General features: G+C 43.3%; 1 protein-coding gene and 1 long non-coding RNA gene across 3 annotated transcripts in view; one reads left to right on the top strand and one right to left on the bottom strand.

Moving 5' to 3' along the window:
• Window positions 1–277: 277 nt before the first annotated feature.
• Window positions 278–21,252, bottom strand: LOC149460218 (uncharacterized). Its single transcript, XR_016313084.1, has 3 exons — window positions 21,144–21,252; window positions 2,331–2,518; window positions 278–692 (listed from the first exon to the last, which is right to left on the bottom strand). It is a non-coding gene; the product is annotated as an uncharacterized LOC149460218 (long non-coding RNA).
• PLEKHG2 (pleckstrin homology and RhoGEF domain containing G2) overlaps window positions 20,124–22,567 on the top strand; it is a 138,791-nt gene continuing 136,347 nt past the window's right edge. For both annotated transcript variants that reach the window (XM_089679795.1, XM_089679796.1), the window contains exon 1: window positions 20,124–20,421. The gene's annotated coding sequence lies outside the window, so the exon portion shown is untranslated. The remainder of the gene's footprint in view (window positions 20,422–22,567) is intronic.

Below are 22,567 nucleotides of genomic sequence, written 5' to 3'. Positions count from 1 at the left end.
TATACAAAACTACATTTGGCTCTTTGTCCAGCACTGCCTTATAGTCCAATGGTTTTGGGGAAACAATCTTTTTATAAGACAGGAAGTGTGTTGCTAGCTGGATCATTAGGTTAAAAAAGCCCAAAAAAGGAAACTAAAGCAGCCACCACATTTAAGGATGGGTAAGTTGCAATATATACATTTTTTTGTTTTGGGTCTAACACCGCTTTAGATTCCATCACTGACAAAGTCAACACTGTTTATATTAGGCATATGAAATATATCAACCATGGTCACATATATATAATGTAAATTTTATTTCTGAGAAGCAGCAGGGAAATATTTGTGGAAACCATGGTAGGATATGGAAAAATGACAGTAATGTGTTTGTTTTCATTACAGACATTATTAGCTATTATGTAGAATAAACCAAAAGCAGCTCCCAAGAAGAAAGAAGCCATATGTAAGATGTAGGAGGAAATGGTCACATACACAGTAGTTTGAGTCACAGATACAGTGGCTGCTGGGATGGAGAGTCATACTGATTCTGACATAAACCAAAGACACATTCACAGGATTTGCTATCAGGCTGAAATTCTTCTCTCAGCTGTACCTGACATTAACCAGCTGACTGCAGAGTGTAGCCTCATCTACGAATGAACCTCAATTGTTATCCACATTGCCGGAAGCAACCAGATTCTCTTTTTCCTTTCCTAGATCATTATACGAAAAAGAAACACAGAATTTGATTGGTAGATCTGAGACAATTCGACCTTCAGACATAAATGAGACCAAATAAAAGGGTAAAATAATCACTATTTATGAGGGCACTTACAGACCTAGGGTAAGCTGAAAACTGTTAGTATAGAAATTTTTTTTTACTAATAACTGACTTTACAAAGAAAAGTGCATAAACACATGTTGTAAATCCATAAAAATTGTGCAGTGTAGATATTACATAATGGTTTGAAAATTGTCCCCTCAAAAGAAGCAAAAGGAAAAAAAATTCATCCACATATCACAAAAGAACTTTAACACAAGCCTTCACTCATCTCTTCAGCTGCTTGTACTGTAAGGAAATTCATTGTTAAAAATCTTTAGAATTCACACTAAAGACATACTGTACCACCGAACTGTCCCTCATTGGGAGGGAACGTCCCTCTCTTCAAACCAAATATCTCAGTCCCTCTTTCCTTCTTAGTTGTTCCTCATTTTGGACAGATCCATAGGCCTCTATAATAAATGCAATACTTAACTACAAAAAGTAGTAGTAGTTCTACAATAAACCTTTCACACAAAACTTTTCATTATCACATCCTTGATTTAGAAAGCCATTATAACGGAAACATGGTTATGAAAAATGTACTTGGTAGGCTGCAAAAATCTGTTACTATAAATAAATAGCTATGGTTTTGGTGCCTTTGTGAATTTTGAATATTAATCTCTCCACAATGCTGATAGTCACAGAGGCCAAACACAGCCTTTTTTAATTACTTTTGCTACTTGATCAGAACATGTAAATACTTAAATATACATAGTCTGGGCCCTAGTTTGGCATAACCCTTTTGCTGCTGCTGACATACCTGCTATGTCAGTGAGAACCGGCATGTAGCAGACTCTCAGCTACTATGAAGTTTGTTTGTATTTTTTTCTCGTGGTTCTTGGCTATGTGGTCTAACCCTTTCCTACTCTATCCAACAGTAATAAAAAAAAATTGTCCTTACATAAACTTTAAAGTGAATCTGTATCTTACCCATACTTACACAAAAAGTGTGCTTTGACTGCAAATTTTGAGTAATGATAAATGCATTTGAAACAGCTGATGGAAGGTATCATGAGGTTACTGCTATGCTTATATATTTTAAAAATGGAAAGATTCATTTTAACACAGCTTTAATTTGAACCTTTATTCTATTTTACATTTTTAAAAGGATAATTACAACCTAAGTGCAGACATAACAAGAAGCTTACTATTACATTTATTAACTAGAAAAGCCTGTTCTGTGTCCCAGTCTGATTAATTACACTTACTCGGTCCAGACTTTCCCTGACTTTATAACTATGCTCCATCAACTTCCATCTCTTTGGCCAATATGAATTCCATTGCTGCTGAGGCAGTCTTAATTGAGAAGGGGAATGGCAGTAGATGGAGATTAGCCATGAAGTCAGGAAAAATCATGAAAATAGATCCAAGAGGAGCACACAAATATATTTTTTAGGCTCACAAAATGGTAGCAGGCATCTTTTTTGTGTCAACTTTGGCAGGTCTTTAAAGTTTAAAAAACTTAAATAGAGTATACGTCCATTTAAAGGCAGAAATTGTAGTTTGCAAACCTTACATTCAACCTTACTTTTATCTTCTAACCAGTCATGTGACATCGTGGGTCTTTCCACTTCTTTTCATCGACAGTTCCTACTGCTGCACAGAATGACATTTACATAACGATGTGTGAGGGCAGCAGTACTGTAAGCCCATGGTGTCCGTGATGGCTTGGACTCAAAGGAAGTGGATCAATTATGCCAATGGGTGTTATTCAACCTGGAAAAAGAGCAACATAGATCATGAAGCAGAGAGTAAGCAGAGGACACCATTGAAGTAGATGTATATTTCTGTGAAACCTGTATTTATTTTAGCACCTGCTTAACTTAGGTAATTTTTAATATGAAAAGTTGGGTCGTAAGTTAGAGAAAATTTGTCTTTCCTAGTTCACTCCCCAAACCCACTTATATTCACCTTCTCACCACTCCACCTTCGCTTTGTTACTCAGTCAGAACTAAGACAAATACCCAGTGCTTCCAAAAAAGGAGCTCATTCACATGAGTGCTGTGACCTGTACAGTGTGAATCAGTGTGGATGGAGCTGTGTGTAGGCAGGCAATGTAACTCTATGGGGATGCAGTGGCTCTGTGAACACAGTGCAGGTCATAATTTGACAGGCATAGGATTGGAGATGCAGGTATATAGCCCTGGACACAGGCAGTGTGTTTTCGGGGCCGGGTACCCACACCTATGAATATGCATTCATCATACATACTAGGGGGAGTACAACTGGGGGAATCAAAGGTGGAGAAGGATCTGGGAGTTCTGGTAGATCACAAGCTTAATAATGGTATGCAATGCCAAGCTGCGGTTTCCAAAGCGAGCAAAATCCTCTCTTGTATTAAAAGAGGTATAGACTCCAGAGAGAGAGATATCATATTACTCCGGTACAAATCATTAGTAAGACCTCATCTGGAATATGCAGTTCAGTTTTGGGCACCAATTCACAAAAAGAACATTGGGGAAGTGGAGAAAGTACAGAGAAGGGCAACCAAACTGATAAGAGGCATGGAGGAGCTCAGCTATGAGGAAAGATTAGAGGAACTGAATTTATTCTCTCTTGAGAAGAGGAGATTAAGGGGGGATATGATCTCCATGTATAAATACATCAGTGGTTCATATAGTGAACTCGGTGTAGAGCTATTCACCCTGAGGTCATCACAGAGGACAAGGGGGCACTCTTTACGTCTGTAGGAAAAGAAATGTAATCTCCAAACACGGAAAGGTTTCTTCACAGTGAGAGCTGTGCAAATGTGGAATAGACTCCCTCAAGAGTTGGTTCTGGCCAGCTCAGTGGATTGCTTTAAAAAAGGCCTGGATTCTTTCTTAGATACACAGAATATAACTGGATACTAACATTTATAGGTAAAGTTGATCCAGGGAATATCCGATTGCCTCTTGGGGATCAGGAAGGAATTTATTTCTCTGCAGGAGCAAACTGGATCATGCTTTGCTGGGTTTTTTTGCCTTCTTCTGGATCAACTGTGAGTATAGGATTATAACTTCTTTTTTTTTAATGGATGAACTGGATGGACTTTTTTGGATAGCTGCCCACAAAGAAAGAGCGAGTTAGCGAAGCACTAACCTTTACCTCTCTGGAGCCAAGCCCAGTGTCTTCCTTCCTTGTGCGGGAAACTTACACCTTCCAGCAGCGCACAGCCTCTTCAGATACTATGCTGAAGCCACACCAGGTCCTTAGGCGGTGCCACCCCCCTGAGAATAGGCAAATGCCTTGTTTGCCTCATGGTAAATTTGCTGCTGTTGCAGGGACAGACACACAGGGGACTGGTTCCTGTTTTTGCCTCCCCACCAGGGGCAGACTGACCATTTGGAAACTCGGGCACTGCCCGAGGGCCCGGGGTCAGTAGGGGGCCCCATGAGATGCCCCTGGTACCTTTTTCATAGGCTTTTTTGAGTTTGGGCAAGGACACAGGGGTCCCATGATCCCCTATTGCCCGGGGGCCCCATGAGTTGTCAGTCTGCCCCTGCTCCCCACTACACCAATTACCCCCCCTCCTTCCCACATCTGATTCCCCCTGCTGCCTGGGCCCCCCTGCTGGCCAGGGCCCTGAATAGGAGGACTGATGTTACCCCCTTATTAGCGGCCCTGGGTAAGGTAAGTATATGTAGGTCAGAGGATAGATTAATAAGAGTAGAGGTCCCATTTAGCAAGTTTTCCAACACCCTTTCTGGCCAATGAAAATCCGGACTATAGCTCAAAGACTTGGTGGTACTTTGGGAGATGTAAAATCTGGCCCATATTCAGCGTAATGATAATCATGCTAGCTAATTCCCATTGCAGTGTTTCTGTCAGACTTTGGACTAAATTAGTATCAGCGGTCCTGCTTATTCTCCAGCCTATACTTGCTGACTGCTCCAAAGTCTATTTACAGGCCCGAGTCTGGCATCCCAGACAGGAAATTTTATTGGCTGCAAATTCTGCATTGCCTTAGTGGGATTCATTGTAAATAACATGTTTGCCATGGCCTGCTCTACAAGTCCTTCATGTCAAGTTTAAATTAGGGCAGAATGTGGATATGTTTCTTTGCAGCTTTTTTTTTTTGCAAGACTCCAAACTGACGACATCTGAGAGAACATGAATCTGATTCTGCTGACAAGACAAACAGCTGTGCCGTCCCAGCTCCAACTTCAAACACAACTTGTGTCACTGGCAGACTTGGCGGTCTGCAGCTCAAGACCTGGAGCAATTATAGTGCAGAGTGGAAAAATTACAGAAAGTTCTAAGAAGTGTTTTATTTAATAAATGTGTAACAAAAATATGTAGCTGGGAACTTTCCATATGAAACTCCAAGCAGATATAAAAGGCTCAAATGAATGCAGCATTATAATTATTAATACATTATTACTACCTAAATATGAGTCTTGAAGTTCTCTATACAATATATACAACAGAGCTCAAAACGGGAAGGAGAGGCAGCACAAGGAGAAAATGCAGTTTGCTGCAGTGGAAGGCATACGCTGATTGGAGGAGAGGGCAGAGTGTCAAAGAGATGCGCTCATCAGCGTGTTGCTTCTTTCTTCGCTGTCCAGCCACAGGGTAAGTGAAAATTAAGCTGAAGCAGTGAAGGTCAGGCTTTTCCCCAGCTAGAGATGATTGTGTTTTTTGGAATTTGGAAGGTAAAAAAGCTCTGCTCTCAAGTTAGCACTTTTACTTGCAGCACTAGGATTGTCGTTTCAAATCCCAACCACGGCACTAACTACCTGGAGTTTGCATGTTCTCCAGGTGCCTGAATGGGTTTCCTCCCACACTCCAAAGACATGCTGGTAGGTTAACCAATTTCCTACCTAAAGGATGGCTACAGCGCGGATGTCTGGTTCTGGGACAACGTCCATGAACATCATCCCAGAACACGCCCCAGCGGCGTGCACCCGGCACCACTGATCACGGGATACGGTAAACAGCCAATCACGTCCAATGACACAGCAGATCACCGGTAAATGCAGTTGCCGGTTATCGGCTGCACTTTCCTCATGCTGTCACAGCGTGAGGAAAGTACTGCCGATAACCAGCAATTGTCAGAGGACAGATCGGCACCGATCATTAGGGCACTGATGATCAATGCCCTGAAGATTAGTGCCCAGCAGTGCTGCCCACCTGTGCCACCCACCTGTGCCCAGCAGTGCCACCCACCTGTGTCCTGCAGTGTCACCCACCTATGCCCAGCAGTGCCACCCACCTGTGCCCTGCAGTGTCACCCACCTGTGCCCATCAGTGCCAACCACTTGTGCCTAGCAGTGCCACCCACCTATGCCCATCAGTGCCACCCACCTGTGCCCTGCAGTGCCACCCACCTGTGCCCAGCAGTGCCACCCATCAGTGCTGCCCATCAGTGCCACCCATCAGTACCAACCATCAGTGCTGCCCATCAGTGCCGCCTATCAGTGCAGCATCATCAGTTCCAGCTATCAGTGCCTCCTGTCAGTGCCCATCAGTGGTGCCTATCAGTGCAACCTCATCAACGCACATCAGTGAAGGAGAAAAATTACCTGTTTGCAAAATGTTATAATAGAAACAAAGAAAAACTATTTTTTTTTTTAATTTTTTGCTCTTTTTTTGTTAATAGCGCCAAAAATAAAACACCCAGCGGTGAATAGGTACCACAAAAAGAAAGCTATATTTGTGTGAAAACAATTATATAAATTTCATATGAGTATAGTGTCGCATGACCGCGCAATTGTGATTCAAAGTGCTACAGCGCTGGAAGCTGAAAGTTGGCCTGGGCAGGAAGGGGGTATAAGTGCCCGGTAGGCAAGTGGTTAATTGGCTCCTGTCTAAATTGGCCCTAGTATGTGTATGTATGAATGTGAGTTAGGGACCGTAGACTGTAAGTTCCTTGAGGGCAGGGACTGATGTGAATGTACAATATAGATATGAAAAGTGCTGCGTAAATTGATGGCGCTATATAAGTACCTGTAATAAAATAAATAATGTCTTTGATTCTTAGACAGTTAAAGGAGACCTATACACATTTATTAACGTATATAGTAGCTTGAGAAAAAGCTTTTTCTACTTTTGAATAGAACAGAAGTATTTAGAGCCTCTATCATGTTTTAATTTTTAAATCCATGTCAGTATGTGGAGTGACAAATGAAATCTGAACAGACTTTTCAAGAGTAACACGTTTCAGGGTTTTGAACATACCCCCTTCATCAGGGTTGCTTTGGTATTATACCTGTTATAGCAGTACTGTCTAAAATAGCAACCAGCCCTGAAGAATTGGATGTATTTAAACTGGTGAAATGTGTTGCCTTCTTGTATACCATGAAGTGAACTTTTTCCATTATAAACATTTGTTTAAATTTTTTTTTAATGATTTTGCATATAAACCTTTGATTTATACATGCGGTTCCAGCCCTTACGACGATGACTTCATTTGAGAATAGCCTCCATGTAAGACACCTATCAGACATGAATTACCTCAACTGCTAATATATGACATGCTAAAGTGTTTTTTTTTAACAAAATACCAAGAATCAGGTTTTAGGATTCTCGCTTCTTGTACAGAACACCATATTCTCCACTCACTATACTGTATATTCCCATCCATTGTGAACACCTGTTGGAGATTCTGGCAAACCAATGGGGACATTTTATTCATTTAACACCCTTAAGCCATTCTGGCATGGAGTCTGGAAAATTTCCCAAAAATGTACAGATTTCTCGGATTCAACTGACCCTGTCTTTTTTTCTTTTACACCATACAGCTATACCCATGAAAACCTACAAGAGCTCGGTATTGCCACATCTGATTAATACTGCCAGAAGTGTTATCCCAAAAAAGAGGAAACAAACTCAAGCCCCCCATTTCATTGTGGCTAGCCAAAAAAAAAAACAAAATCAAGGAGATGGAGGATCTCATCTTCACTAACAAAGATACATCTGATAAAATCTTGAGGACTTGGTTCTACCTGAATGAATGTATCCTTCCACCGGAATATAAATCTCTCTTACGCAACAACCTCACGCAATCAACATAAAGAGCTTTCTGGGTTAGATGTGCTCACCAGAAGAGAAAGTGGAGGAGAATTCAAGATTTTACAGCTTTCGTTGGAACTGGAGTAGAGGGAATATCTACCAATGAGGACACTTGTTTTGGTGACATAATTTGGGGAAATTTCCACTTACGGTACCTATTCTGATGTCTCTGGTGACAGGAAGTTAAGAGAAATCTCCCCAAAACCTGACAGAGGCTCTAACATCTAATAGTTTAATTAAAAAAAACTCTATAAAGCTTGACTTGTCTGAAAAGTCTTTGTCAGGGATCCTGTCACTGTGCAGCAGTGCGACGGCGACGGATCCCCTAGAGTCGCGGCGGTGTGAGTATGCAGGCGCGGGAGCATGCGACCGCGCATGCGCAGTAGCGCGGAAAACTCGTGCATGCGCAGTAAGCACACACGTCATGTCTGGTTGGCTATTTAAACCTGCTTAGTAGTAAAATCACTGCCTTCTGGTCTACTACGTTCCTGCATACATTCCTGATCCTGATACCTGTATTCTGCATTACCCGACTAAGAAAGAACTCCGCCTGCACTGACCCGGGCTATCCCTGACCATTCTCTTGCCTGCTCCTTCTGTACTTATCTGCCCGCTTGATACTGACCTGGCTTGCCTGACTCTGCTATTATATCCTGCCCACACCTGGACCTGACCTGCATTTGTCGGCTACCATATTCTCCTACCACTGCACACATGGCTCTGCATCTGGCCTGCATCCGGATCACCGCCATACCTGTCAGCCACTGCATCCACGCACCGATGCTCGGTCCCAAGACCCGCATCCTGACTGCAGCCACACCTGCACGCTGCTGCACCTATGTTCCTGCACCCACACCTGGCTTGTGTCCGGATCTCCTGGGTCCCCAACTACCTGCCAACAGCTTCAAGATCTACACGGCACTCCTGCCCCTCCTGGCTCTGCGCCCCTGTTCCCACTTCCAGGGGCTCCGAGCGGGAGTTGTAAGAGGACGCCCTCTCTCCACTTCAGGCTCCCCAACCAGGTACGTGACAGTCTTTTGTGATGTGACTTCCTTACAACAGCAAGCAAAGGATCTCCATATAACAGTGGTGTAGCGAGGGCAGCAAGTCAAACAATGGATAGTTTACATAGCCATCGTCAATGAGGCAGCCGGCAGTCGACAGGAAAGACGCAGAAGACAGGACAACACTGCAGATGAATGCAGACTTCTCCGACTCTAATTAAAGAGGAGGAAAAGACACACTTGCCAGGCTTAAGTTACACACAACTTGCTTTGGGCAACACAAAATTCTTTGTTATAGGAGATACGTCAAAGTACTGTCAACTCAAAATGGGGATAAACATCTCCTCTGGTGATCTAAAGAAGATCTCTGGTCTAATTAAACATCAGGATATAGATAGGAGATAGAAACCTGGGAGCTACAAATGCTGAGGGTTGGAGGTCACCTGATTTGGGATAGTTGCTGCATTTGTACTGCCTGAATGCATTGTTTTCTGAGTGTGTAAGCAAGCAGAGAGGCAGCAACTGTAATTCATGACACTCCAGACAGTAGCAGGCTCAGAAAAGTAAGTAAAGTGAAAAGTGGTTGTAAACCTCAGACATGAAATATGAACAAAGCATATTCCTCTATAGTGTGTACTTGTCTCAGTTAAGGGTAATAAGTGTCATTTCTATCTGTTGTTTTGTTCCTGCTTTCAGCTTGATTAATTTCTGGCATGTTTTCCTGACACCAAGAGGAAAATGGTGACAGGGGAGGGAGCTCTAGCAGATTGACAGAAATAAATAGACAGTCTCAGCTCTGTTAATGTGAGCTGTGAGGAGGGGGGAGGGTGTCTCTTCCCTCCAATCAGCTCTCAGAGCTCTCCTCACTGAGCTCTGCTGAGTGTATTTTCAGCTCCCTGTTCCCTTTTTTCTGAACTCTCAGACAAGCTTTATAAATTCAGCACTTTGAATGATTGTAGAGAACAGAAGATTGCGAAGATTGCAGATAGACAGGTATAACTTATAGAAACATAGACAAGGTGTTTAGGAGGATTTTGTGACCTGTGCTAACCCTTCCCCAAGCCAAAATGCTGAAAAGAATGATATAACAGTGTAAAACATTAAAGCGGAGTTCCAGCTCTTTTTTTGTTTATTAAAAGTCAGCAGCTACAAAAACTGTATCTGCTGACTTTTAATAAACACACACCTGTCCCGCAGTCCAGTGATGTACTCACCCACGCGGTCCCTTCTCTCCTTCTGTCCTCCATGGCTCCAGCATCTCTAATGTGGGCACCAGGGTGTGACAGCTTGCGGCTTCACAGCCTGGTGCACATTGCGCATGCACAAGTCGTGCCACACTTTTCCAGAAGTCTCCTGGGGCCTGTTGAAGTTCCCAGGAGACTGCGGGAGCAAGGAGGGGGCTAAACTTCCAGGTCACTGCGCTGCGAACTGAGCTGGAAGTGGGAGCGGGTACCTGTCAAAACCAGGTACCCGCTCCCCCTTCCCCCCAAAAGGTGCCAAATAAGTGGAGGGGTGAGGAGGCAAATAAGCGGAGCTTCTGCGTGGAACTCCGCTTTAATATACTTACCTTTCCCATGGTGTCCATACTGCAGACGTTGACATCACAATTTCTCTTGAAATTTGGGCCATATAGAATTCCCTCCCCTAGACCCTGCAGATGGAAGCCAAGGGAAAGGTAAGTATAATAGAAAAATATTTTTTTAAATTTTTTTCTGTGTTTTGGCACTGCCAAGGAAGCGATGTAAAGATTCAATTTTATTGCATTGTTTGTTCAGAGTAATGTAGGAACCAGGGATCAGACTGACAGCTCGTAGGGCCCCCGGGCAATAGGGGATCATGGGGCTCCTGTGTCCTTGCCCACACTCAAAACACACCCAAAAAGCCTATAGGGTTTCATGGGGCCCCCTACTGACCCTGGGGCCCTCGGGCAGTGCCCGAATACTCAAATGGTCAGTCCGCCCCTGGTAGGAACCCTGCCTTAATTCAGAATTCCAGGAAATGGGTTAACTACTTGTTTTGGTCTAGGGGTAAGATAAGATATACTTACCTAATCTGCTGACCAGTCCTTGCCGCACTTGCCCCCACCCCCTCCAGCGGTCTTGTTTATGGACTGTTCCTGACGTCATCATGCCCATAGACCAGCTTCCGGATGTGAGAATGGCAGGAACAGTCCATTGCTGGATGGTGGGAAGCACTGTTATCTGGAAAATCGAAGGATCGGGTAAGTATAGACTTTCAGTGCACCCCTGGACAAAATAATCAGTTAACCCATGCAGTGCAGGCACAGCCCCGCTGCATTGGGCAAAAAAGAACATTTCATGGAGTTCTGCTTTGACTTATTCCCAACTGTGTAACGCATATATGGGGCAACAGATAATGTGGGCCTTAACACCCAGCTGCCACACATACCGTATATACTCGAGTATAAGCCGACCCGAATATAAGCCGAGGTACCTAATTTTACCACAAAAAACTGGGAAAAACTATTGACTCGAGTATAAGCCGAGGGTGGGAACACCAGTGGGAAGAATCGTGCCTCATCATTGGTGTCAGTGGGAAGAATAGTGCCCCATCATTGGTGTCAGTGGGAGGAATAGTGCCCCATCATTGGTATCAGTGGGAGGAATAGTGCCCCATCATTGGTATCAGTGGGAGGAATAGTGCCCCATCATTGGTGTCAGTGGGAGGAATAGTGCCCCATCATTGGTATCAGTCGGAGGAATAGTGCCCCATCATTGGTGTCAGTGGGAGGAATAGCGCCCCATCATTGGTGTCAGTGGGAGGAATAGTGCCCCATCATTGGTATCAGTGGCAGGAATAGTGCCCCATCATTAGTATCAGTGCGGGGAATAGCACCCCATTATTGGTGTCAGTGGAATAGTGCCCCATCTTTGGTGTCAGTGGGAGGAATAGTGTCCCATCATTGGTGTCAGTGGGAGGAATAGTGTCCCAACATTGGTGTCAGTGGGAGGAATAGTATCCCATCATTGGTGTCAGTGGGGGGGTGGAGGAATAGTGCCCCATCGTTGGTGTCAGTGGGGGGGAGGAAAAGTGCCCCATCGTTGGTGTCAGTGGGGGGGAGGAATAGTATCTTATGATTGGTGTCAGTGGGGGGTGGAATAGTGCTCCATGATTGGTGTCAGTGGGGGGTGGAATAGTGCCCCATCATTGGTGTCAGGGGGGGGGGGAATAGTGCCCAATCGTTGGTGTCAGTGGGGGGGAGGAAAAGTGCCCCATCGTTGGTGTCAGTGGGAGGAATAATGCCCCATCATTGGTATCAGTGACACCAATGATGGGGCACTATTCCTCCCACTGACACTTGCTGACCCCTGTTCCAGTATGGTGCTGCTGCAGCCAGCATATGTGGTTGCAGCAGCACCTAAGCACGGCACACTTACCTGCATCTCCTTCACTCGAGTTTTGCGGGGCCGCTCAGCTCCGCCTCCTCGCCGGTGATTGGCCGCCTGTGTGCCTTTCCTGAGCTACAGTTCTGGCGGCCAATCACCGGTGAGAAGGCGAAGCCGAGCAGCCGCGCGAACATCCAGTGGACGAACCGAATGAAGGAGCAGCCGCGCTTCCTGGACCGGATCGTCGTGGGACCGGAGCCAGGTAAGAGACAGCAGCCCCCTGCAGACGTTGACTCGAGTATAAGCCGAGGAGGCCGTTTTTCAGCACAAAAAATGTGCTGAAAAACTCGGTTTATACTGGAGTATATACGGTATATGTTCTTGGCAGTTTGAGTTTGGGTGCATGGACCGAGCTGTCAGCAGGACATGCTCCCAATCATGTGACTGATGTAAGTGTCAAATACAACAATCACATGATCGGGAACCTACTTCACCTCCCGGCATTAAACCCCAATTAAAGGGCCACCAGGAGGCAGCATGAAGGGGTTAAGCTGGAGTGTACTTAATATTATTATACAGGATTTATATAGCGTCAATGGTTTGCTCAGCGCTTTACATTATAGTGGGAGACAGTACAGTAACAATACAGTTCAATACAAGAGGGATTTGAGGGCTCTGCTCTTTGGAGCTTACAATCTAGGAGGGAGGGGTGAATGGTACAGTAGTTAGTAACTGTGGGGGATGGAGTGGTTGGAAGAGTAGAAGATTCCAGAATTAGCAGAGGGTGGGATAGGCTTCCCTGAAGAGATAGGTTTTCAGTGATCGACTAAAGGCAAGTAGAGTAGGTGATAGTCTGATAGATTGGGGTAGGGAGTTCCAGAGGATGGGTGACGCCCTGGAGGAGTCTTGGAGACGAGCATGGGAGGAGGAGATAAGGGAGCTAGAGAGTAAGAGGTCTTGCGAGGAGCGGAGTGTACGGTTTGGGTGATATTTAGAGATAAGATCGGTTATGTAAATTGGGGCAGTGTTGTGGATGGCTTTATATGTCATTGTTAGTGTTTTGAATTTTATCTGTTGGGCAATGGGAAGCCAGTGGAGGGATTGGCAGAGAGGGGTGGCGGATACAGAACGGTTAGTGAGGTGGATGAGTCTGGCAGCAGCATTCATGATAGACTGGAGGGGGGATAGCCTGCGATGAGGTAGGCCAGTGAGGAGGGAGTTACAATAGTCGAGTCGTGATATGACAAGGGAGTGAATAAGTTGCTTAGTGGTTTCTGGGGTTAGGAACGGGCGTATCTCGGAGATGTTGCGGAGGTGAAGTCTGCATGATTTTGTCAGTGATTGGATCTGGGGCTGGAAGGACAGATGGGAGTCTACTTACTCAAAATCTAGTGTTGCAGCTACGTTGTAGTCAGCCTAAGTTTACATTTTAATAGCTTCTGTGTACATTTGAATATTTATTTCTTCTTAGAAAATCACTAGGAGGTATATTGCCAGTGGTGCTTCCTGAGCTACTGCCCACTGCCTGGGAAGGGTCTTTGCTGAAAGACGGAGTTGAGCCTAGCTGCTTTGCCGCAGGTTATATCTAGAAAAGGCTCACAACCTGTACTGAGTGTTTCTATATTTTTGCCTGTTTTTGGTATCCTGTGCCCTAACCCTCTCATCTGGAGTTTATTAAACCAAATAAACCCTTTAAATGTTCTAAAGTGACTGTGCCCAGTTTCCTTTTTGCCTCACACCAAGCCAAGGTGCCCTGAGCCTCTAACCCATTGAGCTGCCTGGGGATACTCCACAGGGGTAAGGGGGTGCTACATTCATTTTTTTATGACTCTCACATGTTTACAAGTTTGCCGATTTTTGTTATTGTATTAACCACTTGCCCTCCTGACGATTTACCCCCCTTCCTGACCAGACCATTTTTTGTGTTACAGCTCTGCATCATTTTAACTAACAATTGTGCGGTCATGCAACGCTGCACCAAAATGAAATTTACGTCCTTTTTTCCACACGAATTGAGCTTTCTTTCAGTGGTATTTGATTACCTCTGCGGTTTTTATTTTTTTGCGCTATAAAAAAAAAGGCTGACAATTTTGAGAAAAAAACTATATTTTTGACTTTTTGCTATTAAACATGTCCAGTAAAAAATTTTTTAAAATCTAATTTTGTCATAAATGTCAGCCAAACTGTATTCTTGTATTCTGCTACATGCCTTTGCTAAAAAAATCCCAACACATGTAAATTATTATTATTATTATTATTATACAGGATTTATATAGCACCAACTATTTTGCACAGCGCTTTACAAAAAGAAGGTAGACATAACAGTTACAATACAATTTGGTACAAGAGGAAACAGAGGGTCCTGCTTGTTAGAGTTTACAATCTAGGATTGTAATTGGTTTACGTGAAAGTTTTAGCGTTTACAAATGGCAATATAGATACTGGAATTTTATTTTTTATTTACTAGTAATGGCGGCGATCAGCGACTTATAGCAGGACTGTGGAGGGCATTCTGACACTGGGGGGAACTGACTTGGTGTCACTGACATCCCCAGTGACAGCAATACAGTGATCAGTGCTAAAAAAAAAAAACACTGACACTGTACTAATGGCACTGGGCAGGAAGGGGTTAACATGAGGGGCGATCAAAGAGTTAATTGTGTGCTGTTTTACTTGTGTCTGTACTTCACTGTAATCACACTGCTTTGGATGGCTGTGCTTTGCACAGCCATTCAAAGCAGTGTGCACGAGCTGACAGGGAGGACAACTGTATTGTTTACTTACAGTTCTCCTCCCCATCAGAGATGCTCAACAATCACTGGGAGCCAGCAAGTAATCACCGGCCAGGACCCGGTGATTGACAGCCGTGGCCACGTCTCGTGTGCGTCCCTTATCCGGAAATGCAAAATCACATATATATACATTATATTTACATATATTTGCACACCAGCGCTGCCCTGTAGCAGTATATCTGCTATAGGGCGGTCTGGAAGCGGTTATTGAAAATCATGAGAAGAATATGAAAGCTACCATTGATGGCCTCCCATAAAATCATAGAAAAGTGACAATGGAAAAAAGACTAATTGGTCCAGCAAGTCTGCTCCATTTTTTCCTGATATATATATATATATATTTTTTTTTTTTTTTGTCTGACTATAGATCTATGTTTGTCATTACCACTGCTGGAAATCTATTTCAAGCATCAACTACTCTATCAGTAAAGTAATGCTTGCTAAGTTAGTTTTGAACTTTCCTCCTGCTAGTTTGAAGTCATGTCCCTGTGTTCTTGGCCTTGGCTTTATGTTGAAGATCCTGCCCTCCTGAACTGTATTCACCCCCTTGATGAATCTAAAGGTTTCAATCATGTCTCCCCTTTCCCTTCTTTCCTCCAGACTGTACATATTAAGTTCCTGAAGTCTCTTTATCCCTCAGATTTTTAACCATTTTTGTTGCCGTCTCTGGATTCCTTCTATCTGGACATAGTACTCTACAGTAAATGAGGTCTAACCAAAGATCTGTAAAGGGGAGTCAGGACCTCCTTCCTTCTGCTGGCGATCCCTCTGAAAAATGTTTTTAAGTGAATGTTACCCCTAACAATAAACTTCTCTTATTTGCTTCCTTTGACTTCCTATATATCATGATAGTGTTTTGTTACATCTACTCAAAAAAAAACAAAAAACTGTTGCTCCTCCAAAAATCCACTGAGCGCCGAACGTACTGGTACTAGTGTAGAAATTATTCCAGCATAATTATACACACACACCCATGTATATTATTCTTAATATTGGAGATTGATAGAAGTATTGATGGTGTAGTTGGGGGAAATAACTATAAATACCATCACAGGAAGATACATTGAATTAGGTGACAGGGCACGGCTCATGGGAACTTACAATTCAAGGAGCGTCAGACAACGATGGTGGACGTAACTAGAGCAGGATGGACTGTCACTAGAGTCCTACTATTCCTGACCTGCAGTGACAGTGACGGCTTGCAAATATTTCCTCCCTGGAAATGTGCGTATCTATTTTTAAATACAAGCTAACTATACAACATACATATGTTTACTCTGTATATAAACTGCTCAATTCATCACTGGATTGGATACTTTTATTTAAATAGATAGGTAACAAAAGATAAAAGTTATTAATATTAATATGTACAGTGAATTAGATGCAGGAGCTTATTGTACCTTATTGTTCCAGTAGGGATTTACTAATGATCCTTATTTATAAGGTGCTAATGTGCAGTGACTGTGGGCAGTAATTCGTAGAAAACACATTTCACCTAAACATTAACACGTGGTTTATCCTTGCCAATCCTCGTTCCTTGTGAGCCAGCATACACGGTTTTGACACGCTGGCAGCAGGTTTCTTCCTGCATACACTGGGGAGCAGTACTTCCACAGGTCTTGCCCTATTGAATGGGATATATTCTGTCTTTGTGATCCAGTGTATACAGTTTTGCAATGCTGCAGGCCTGTCCTGCATATATGAGAGAGCACTACATCCATGGTTTTTGTGACCTGGGATGCGCCCTTGTGATTCCAGTCCTTTTTTGGGGGGTTTCCTCTATCTGGGTTCGGTCGACCCTTTGTCATACGAGGTGGTATTTTGAAGCATCATGTCTTTTAATCAACCATTCCTTTTGCACTTTCATGTATTATGATGTCATCCATATGCAGAGTTTTTCTCTTTTCCCTGAGGAAGGAGTGAAGTCACTCCGAAACGCGTTTGTGACCTGGGATGCGCCCTTGTGATTCGGGTCCTTTTTTGGGGGGTTTCCTCTATCTGGGTTCGGTCGACCCTTTGTCATACGAGGTGGAATTTTGAAGCATCATGTCTTTTAATCAACTATTCCTTATGCACTTTTATGTATTAACATGTCATCCATATGCAGAGTTCTTCTCTTTTCCTTGAGGAAGGAGTGAAGTCACTCCGGAACGCGTTGGTTCAATTAGAATAATATCTCTGCAGTTGTTCTGTATACTAATGGTGAAATCATAATATATATTTTTTATGGCTAGTTAAACACAGTCATACTGGGTATCCTTATCATATAATTTCATATTCTGATTTTCATGCTGTACTATGACTCTGAATGATGTATTGTATTGTATGTCTATGTGTTACAACAATTTTTGACAAATAAAAAGTTAGAATTTTTACAAATAATTTTGTGGTACTAATTAAGCCTTTAAAGTCCCAAGCCTTATGTTGGCTTATGATCAGGAATCTCCCTTCTTTTTCCTTGTAATTTTTGCCAAGCAAAGCTCACTTAACTGCTCTGACCGCATCCTCAGTTCATTCTTTGTATAAAAAAGATAAAATACCTGGTATTCCAGGTATGGGGAAGCAATTGGCTCCTTTCCTTTCCGACCACTATGCAACACTTAATGACTGAGCAGTCAATCAATGCATTTTTACATAGGGGCAAAGAGGTAGCCTAAAGCTGGCCATACACTGATAGATTTTTTTTTTTGTTCAACCTGCAGGCAGCACGGTGCAGATGGATGAATCTCCCACTGTGCCCATTGTATTTTTGACAACCAGGCCAAAATAACTGAACTTTATCTGATTGGATTTAGCCACTTTTGGCTGGCAATTTTACGCCCATCTCCTTCAATCTTTCATTCTAGGGATGTTGGGCAAGGGGTGGCTGTTAGGGCCACCCACTGAATGAATTTCATACAGTGCATGGCCACCTTTAGCCGTGTGTAAGCTCCAACTATATCAGCTTAGGCCCCATTCACATTTGTGAATGGGGCGGACAGTGATTACACAAGGGAGACTCAGCGGAGTCTCCTGCAAATAGCTGCGAGCAGGAAGCCCCACTCAAAGCAATTGGAGACTGACAGTGTCCTCGGCTACTCACAACCATTCACATGAAATCAGTCATTCAGCTATTACCTGTGAATGATCAGCCCTGGATGTAAATAATTGATGGGAAATTACAATCAACCCCATTCTCAAGTGTGAATGGGGCCCTAAGGCTTGCACGAGCCTCTTTGTCTTCGCTCATGCAACTAAACAGGGTGTCAGACCAACAAACAGAAGTCAAGTATAATGGGAAATGAACTTGTTACTGTGCTCTACAAGGACGAAAGCATAGGTTCTCCTTCAGGGAAACACATCAAGTCTTCTTGCCCAACATCAGTACCTAACCTCACAAATGTTCTTTTGGCTGTTTGGACACAATTGAGTTGATTTACTAAAATAGAAAAGTGCAAAATCTGGTGCAGTTCTGCATAGAAACCAATTGGCTTCCAGTTTTCTTTTTCTCAAACCTTAACTGATCAAGTCGAAGTTAGTAGCTGACTGGCTACCATGCACAGTTGCACCAGATTTTGCACTCTCCAGTTTTAGTAAATCAACCTAAATATTCCCACAGACACATTCATGTGGAGAGTCGTCCCAAAAGAGTAAAGACTGTTATAGCCACATAGTGAGCGGGGATGGTACTCCACATTAATGGCCATGGTTTTTGAAATGGGGTGTCACAAGCTCATATAGGTTTCAAAGTAGGATGTCCAGAATAATGACCAAATAGTATAGATATTTGTGCCTTCCATGAGCTTTAGAGCTTTTTATGTGCACTTTTGCTCCCCTAAAACACACCTTCCCAGCGCATCAAAAAGTGTATGAAAAGTCCTTCTTGCTGCATCTTCAGTGCGTTTTGTGAAAAATGCACCTACATACAGCTTCCATTATAGGCAAAGGCAGCGCACCAAAAAGCAACACACTTTTTAAGTGCATTTTTTGAGTCACATTTCCATTTTTCCCAGGTGACCAGGGAGGAAAACACATAACAATGCATTATACATTGCATATAATTTTAATGCACAAAAAACGTGGTATGCATTTTCAACAAATGAGTATCACGTTTTAAGACGGCACGTAGATGTGAACGACCCTTACTTTTGTTCATTATTACTATTATACAGGATTTATATAGCGCCAACAGTTTGCTCAGTGCTTTACAATATAACGGGAGACAATACAGCAACAATACAGTTCAATACAAGAGGAGGGCCCTGCTCCTTGGAGCTTACAATCTAGGAGATTTGTTGCTGTTGTTCATGAACAGTACAATAGATAAGTATTTAGCACTCTTACTGTGCTGGGGTTCTGAGCCCAGTGCCCATCAAGGACACTGCATGGAATTCCCATGTTTGTCTATAAAATCCAAAAACATACTCAAGTACTATTTGGCCTGCCCACAGATTAGACTCACTGTGCTTGTGCATGCAAATGTTTATGTGGGGATATTCGATTGTAAGCTCCTTTGGTGCACACAGTGATATCAATGGTTTGATGTTGTTTGTGCAGCTCTACAGAAGAGTAATAGTGCTATAATAATTACTAACATTTAGTAATGGATGGATAGGTACCAATATATATATATATACAGATATATACCTGCTTGAAGTTTGCATGTTCTCCTTGTGCCTGCGTGGGTTTCCTCCGGGTACTCCAGTTTCCTCCCACACTCCAAAGACATGCTGAGAGGTGAATTGGCTCCTCTCTAAATTGGCCCTAGTATGTGTATGTATGAATGTGAGTTAGGGACCTTAGATTGTACGCCCCTTGAGGGTTAGGGACTGATGTGAATGTACAATATATATGTAAAGTGCTGCGTAAATTGACGTAGCTATACAAGTACCTGTAATAAATAAATAAATAAATATATAGTATTTTTTAAATATATATATATAGATATATATAGTAAATTTGGTACCCGTATTGTACAGTATGAAGCATTGCTTTGTCTTGTAGCTTGCGACAAAGTAAGTAGGTAATTGGTGAATACTGCTGATAGCGATGTTTGGCGGAGTATGAAATGGCAGTGGAGAGGTTAAGAGAAGCAGGAAACTTTTGAGAGTTTTGTTACTGCTCCAGCCCAGTCTCCCCCCTCTTAGCAGTGCCTCCCTCCCCCCCCCATGCTCTCATTCTCTCTCTCCCTCCCCTCCCTGGCCGATCACACAGCCCTGGCCCCTTATTTCCTTTGGATTGTCCTGCTTCTTTCTCTCTCTATAGACCACTCCATTCCCTGGTGGCCTGGGGCAGACGGGCACCCTGTCAATGAGTCTGACTTTGTCCTTAAACTCGGATGCAGGAGCCATTGCCAGGATAAAGTGTCACTACTTACGCTCACAAAGGGGACCTATCTCTCCTTCATCCTTCCATGTGGATAAGGATGTGATTTTTGGGGTACTAGATGGCCACTCTCTGACCTGACAGCCACTTACTGGGGCACGGTGCGTTGGAAGGGTCAGGTAAGTCCGCAAACTTTTCTAGAACAATGACAATGTGCGGCTGAGCTGCTGATGGGGGCTAAAGTTATCACAAAGAAATTGATACTGGTCGAAGTTTAGATCCAACTAGATTTCTAACTAGAATTAAGAAACAAAACTGGGACACTAATGTTTCAGACAATTTTTTGTTTTTTTCTGTTTATAGCTGCATTGACATTATGGTCTATGTTGTAGAAAGAGAAAGTTCTATGTTCATGCATTCCCCCCATTGTGTTGTATCAGGAATGTTACTGCTCCCTAGACAAACCCTGATAGACTACAAGACTACACTGATGAATCAGAAGCCAGATCATGTTCACTGAGTCAGCTCTGTTCATGCTGAGAAGATGGACCTCACGTCTACCTGGCTGGAGATCTCCTCTTAAGAGTTGTACTCACAAGCGTTTCGCAATGCGTCCACCTCCGTCTGAGCACTGTTGAGATTGGGCATGAACAATTGTCTGCCTCAAAGATAACTGCTTTTATACCACATTGTATTTATTTATTCTACTAAATGATAGGCAGACATATGCCAAGATTTAGACAGGACTGTTCACATTAGCCTGTGATTCAGAAAGACCTTGCATTCTAATTTTTCCAACACAAATGCACACACACCAATGTTAAAACAAGTTATTTAAAATGTTATATCGTGAGGGGAAACCCACAGAAACAAGTGTGGAGAAATTGCATGCCTATAATACCTCTGAAGTGAAATGATCCCAGAAAAGCACTGCTTGAAGGCATCAAATGTGATCATGAAGGTACCTCTTAGTATTCAGTGAAGGTCAGTGGATGAATCTTGCACAGCACTTATATGTTAGGGGTGACTAGAGGGCACCAGAAACTATTTTAGGTGTAACCAAGGACTGACGAAGTTCCAATAAATCTTGGCTTGCTCATTCACCAATAAATCTTGGCTTGCTCATTCACCGTAGAGAACAAGTGCTTCATTCGCAGAGAAGTAATGAAAAGTCACAAGGCCCAGACGTAAAATGCCTCCCTCCCCTTCATGAGTCCCATTTTGTAAAAATTCTGCAGATTTGTAGCAAACATTTGTCGGAGGTGTGGGTGCGATTGCACACAATTGCTAAAAACAGAGGAGAAGATAGTGGTTGTCCTATCCAACAGGATCAATTGTTCTTTATCCTGAGACTAGTTGGCTGCAGTCTTCTGATATCCCTGGACAATTGCCTGCTCAAGCCAAAATCAAGTGGACCTAGCAACAATCATATCATATAGTGGAAATAAATAGACTCCAACTACTGACTCAAAATGCTGGCTCACTGGCTGTCAAACTGATGGTCTGGCTTCAGTGCTTTCTGAGTCACTTACATTGTATGCAAATCATGGAGTTCTGAAATGACACTGTATCTTCCATTGCTGCATACATGTCTTGTATCAGTAACACAAAAAGGCTATATGCCAGAGAAAGCCACGCAGCTAGCATTTTCAGAACATGGTCCAAATCAGCATTCTACATAATTGTCTTCACATTGATCTCAAGCATTTAGTAGAATACTGCAATTACTTGGTTTCCTGGTGTCATACCTTTTTCACCAATATATTCAGATCTCTCAGGAAGTCTTTGTTTCAGTGAGGCTAGTATTGGAGCAGGACTAAATGACTGACTAGTAGTCCTGGGCATTGCCATGACCAAGACATCCATCAGACCTAGAAAGTTTGACTTCACACCTCACCCATATAGTTAGTGTTATTGACACAAAATAGGAGATAAAAACAAGAGAGGACCAAGGTAGTGTTGTAAATTAAAGTGGAGCTCCAGGCTTCCCCCCAAAAAATGTAAAACAGCACCTACATATACTGTAGCTGCTGACCAGGGGCGGACTGACCATTCAAGCACTCGGGCACTGCCCAAGGCCCTGGGCTCAGTAGGGCGCCCCATGAGATGCCCCTGGTACCTTTCATTGGCTTTTTCATAGGTTTTTTTGGGTGTGGGCGAGGATACAGGCACCCCATGATCCCCTATTGCCCGGTGGCCCCATGAGCTGTCAGTCCACCCCTGCTGCTGACTTTTAATATAAGGACACTTACTTGTCCAGGGATCCAACGATGTTCTCACCTGAGCTCTTCAATCGGCTTGGGGTGCAGATGGCGACATCTTCAG

Source organism: Staurois parvus, unplaced genomic scaffold (genome assembly GCF_062004578.1).
Source record: "Staurois parvus isolate SC_StPar_1 unplaced genomic scaffold, SC_StPar_1.0 ptg000232l, whole genome shotgun sequence".
Taxonomy (NCBI): domain Eukaryota; kingdom Metazoa; phylum Chordata; class Amphibia; order Anura; family Ranidae; genus Staurois; species Staurois parvus.
The sequence above is the reverse complement of the archived record's forward strand: the minus strand, read 5'-3'. Positions and strand labels throughout refer to the sequence as shown.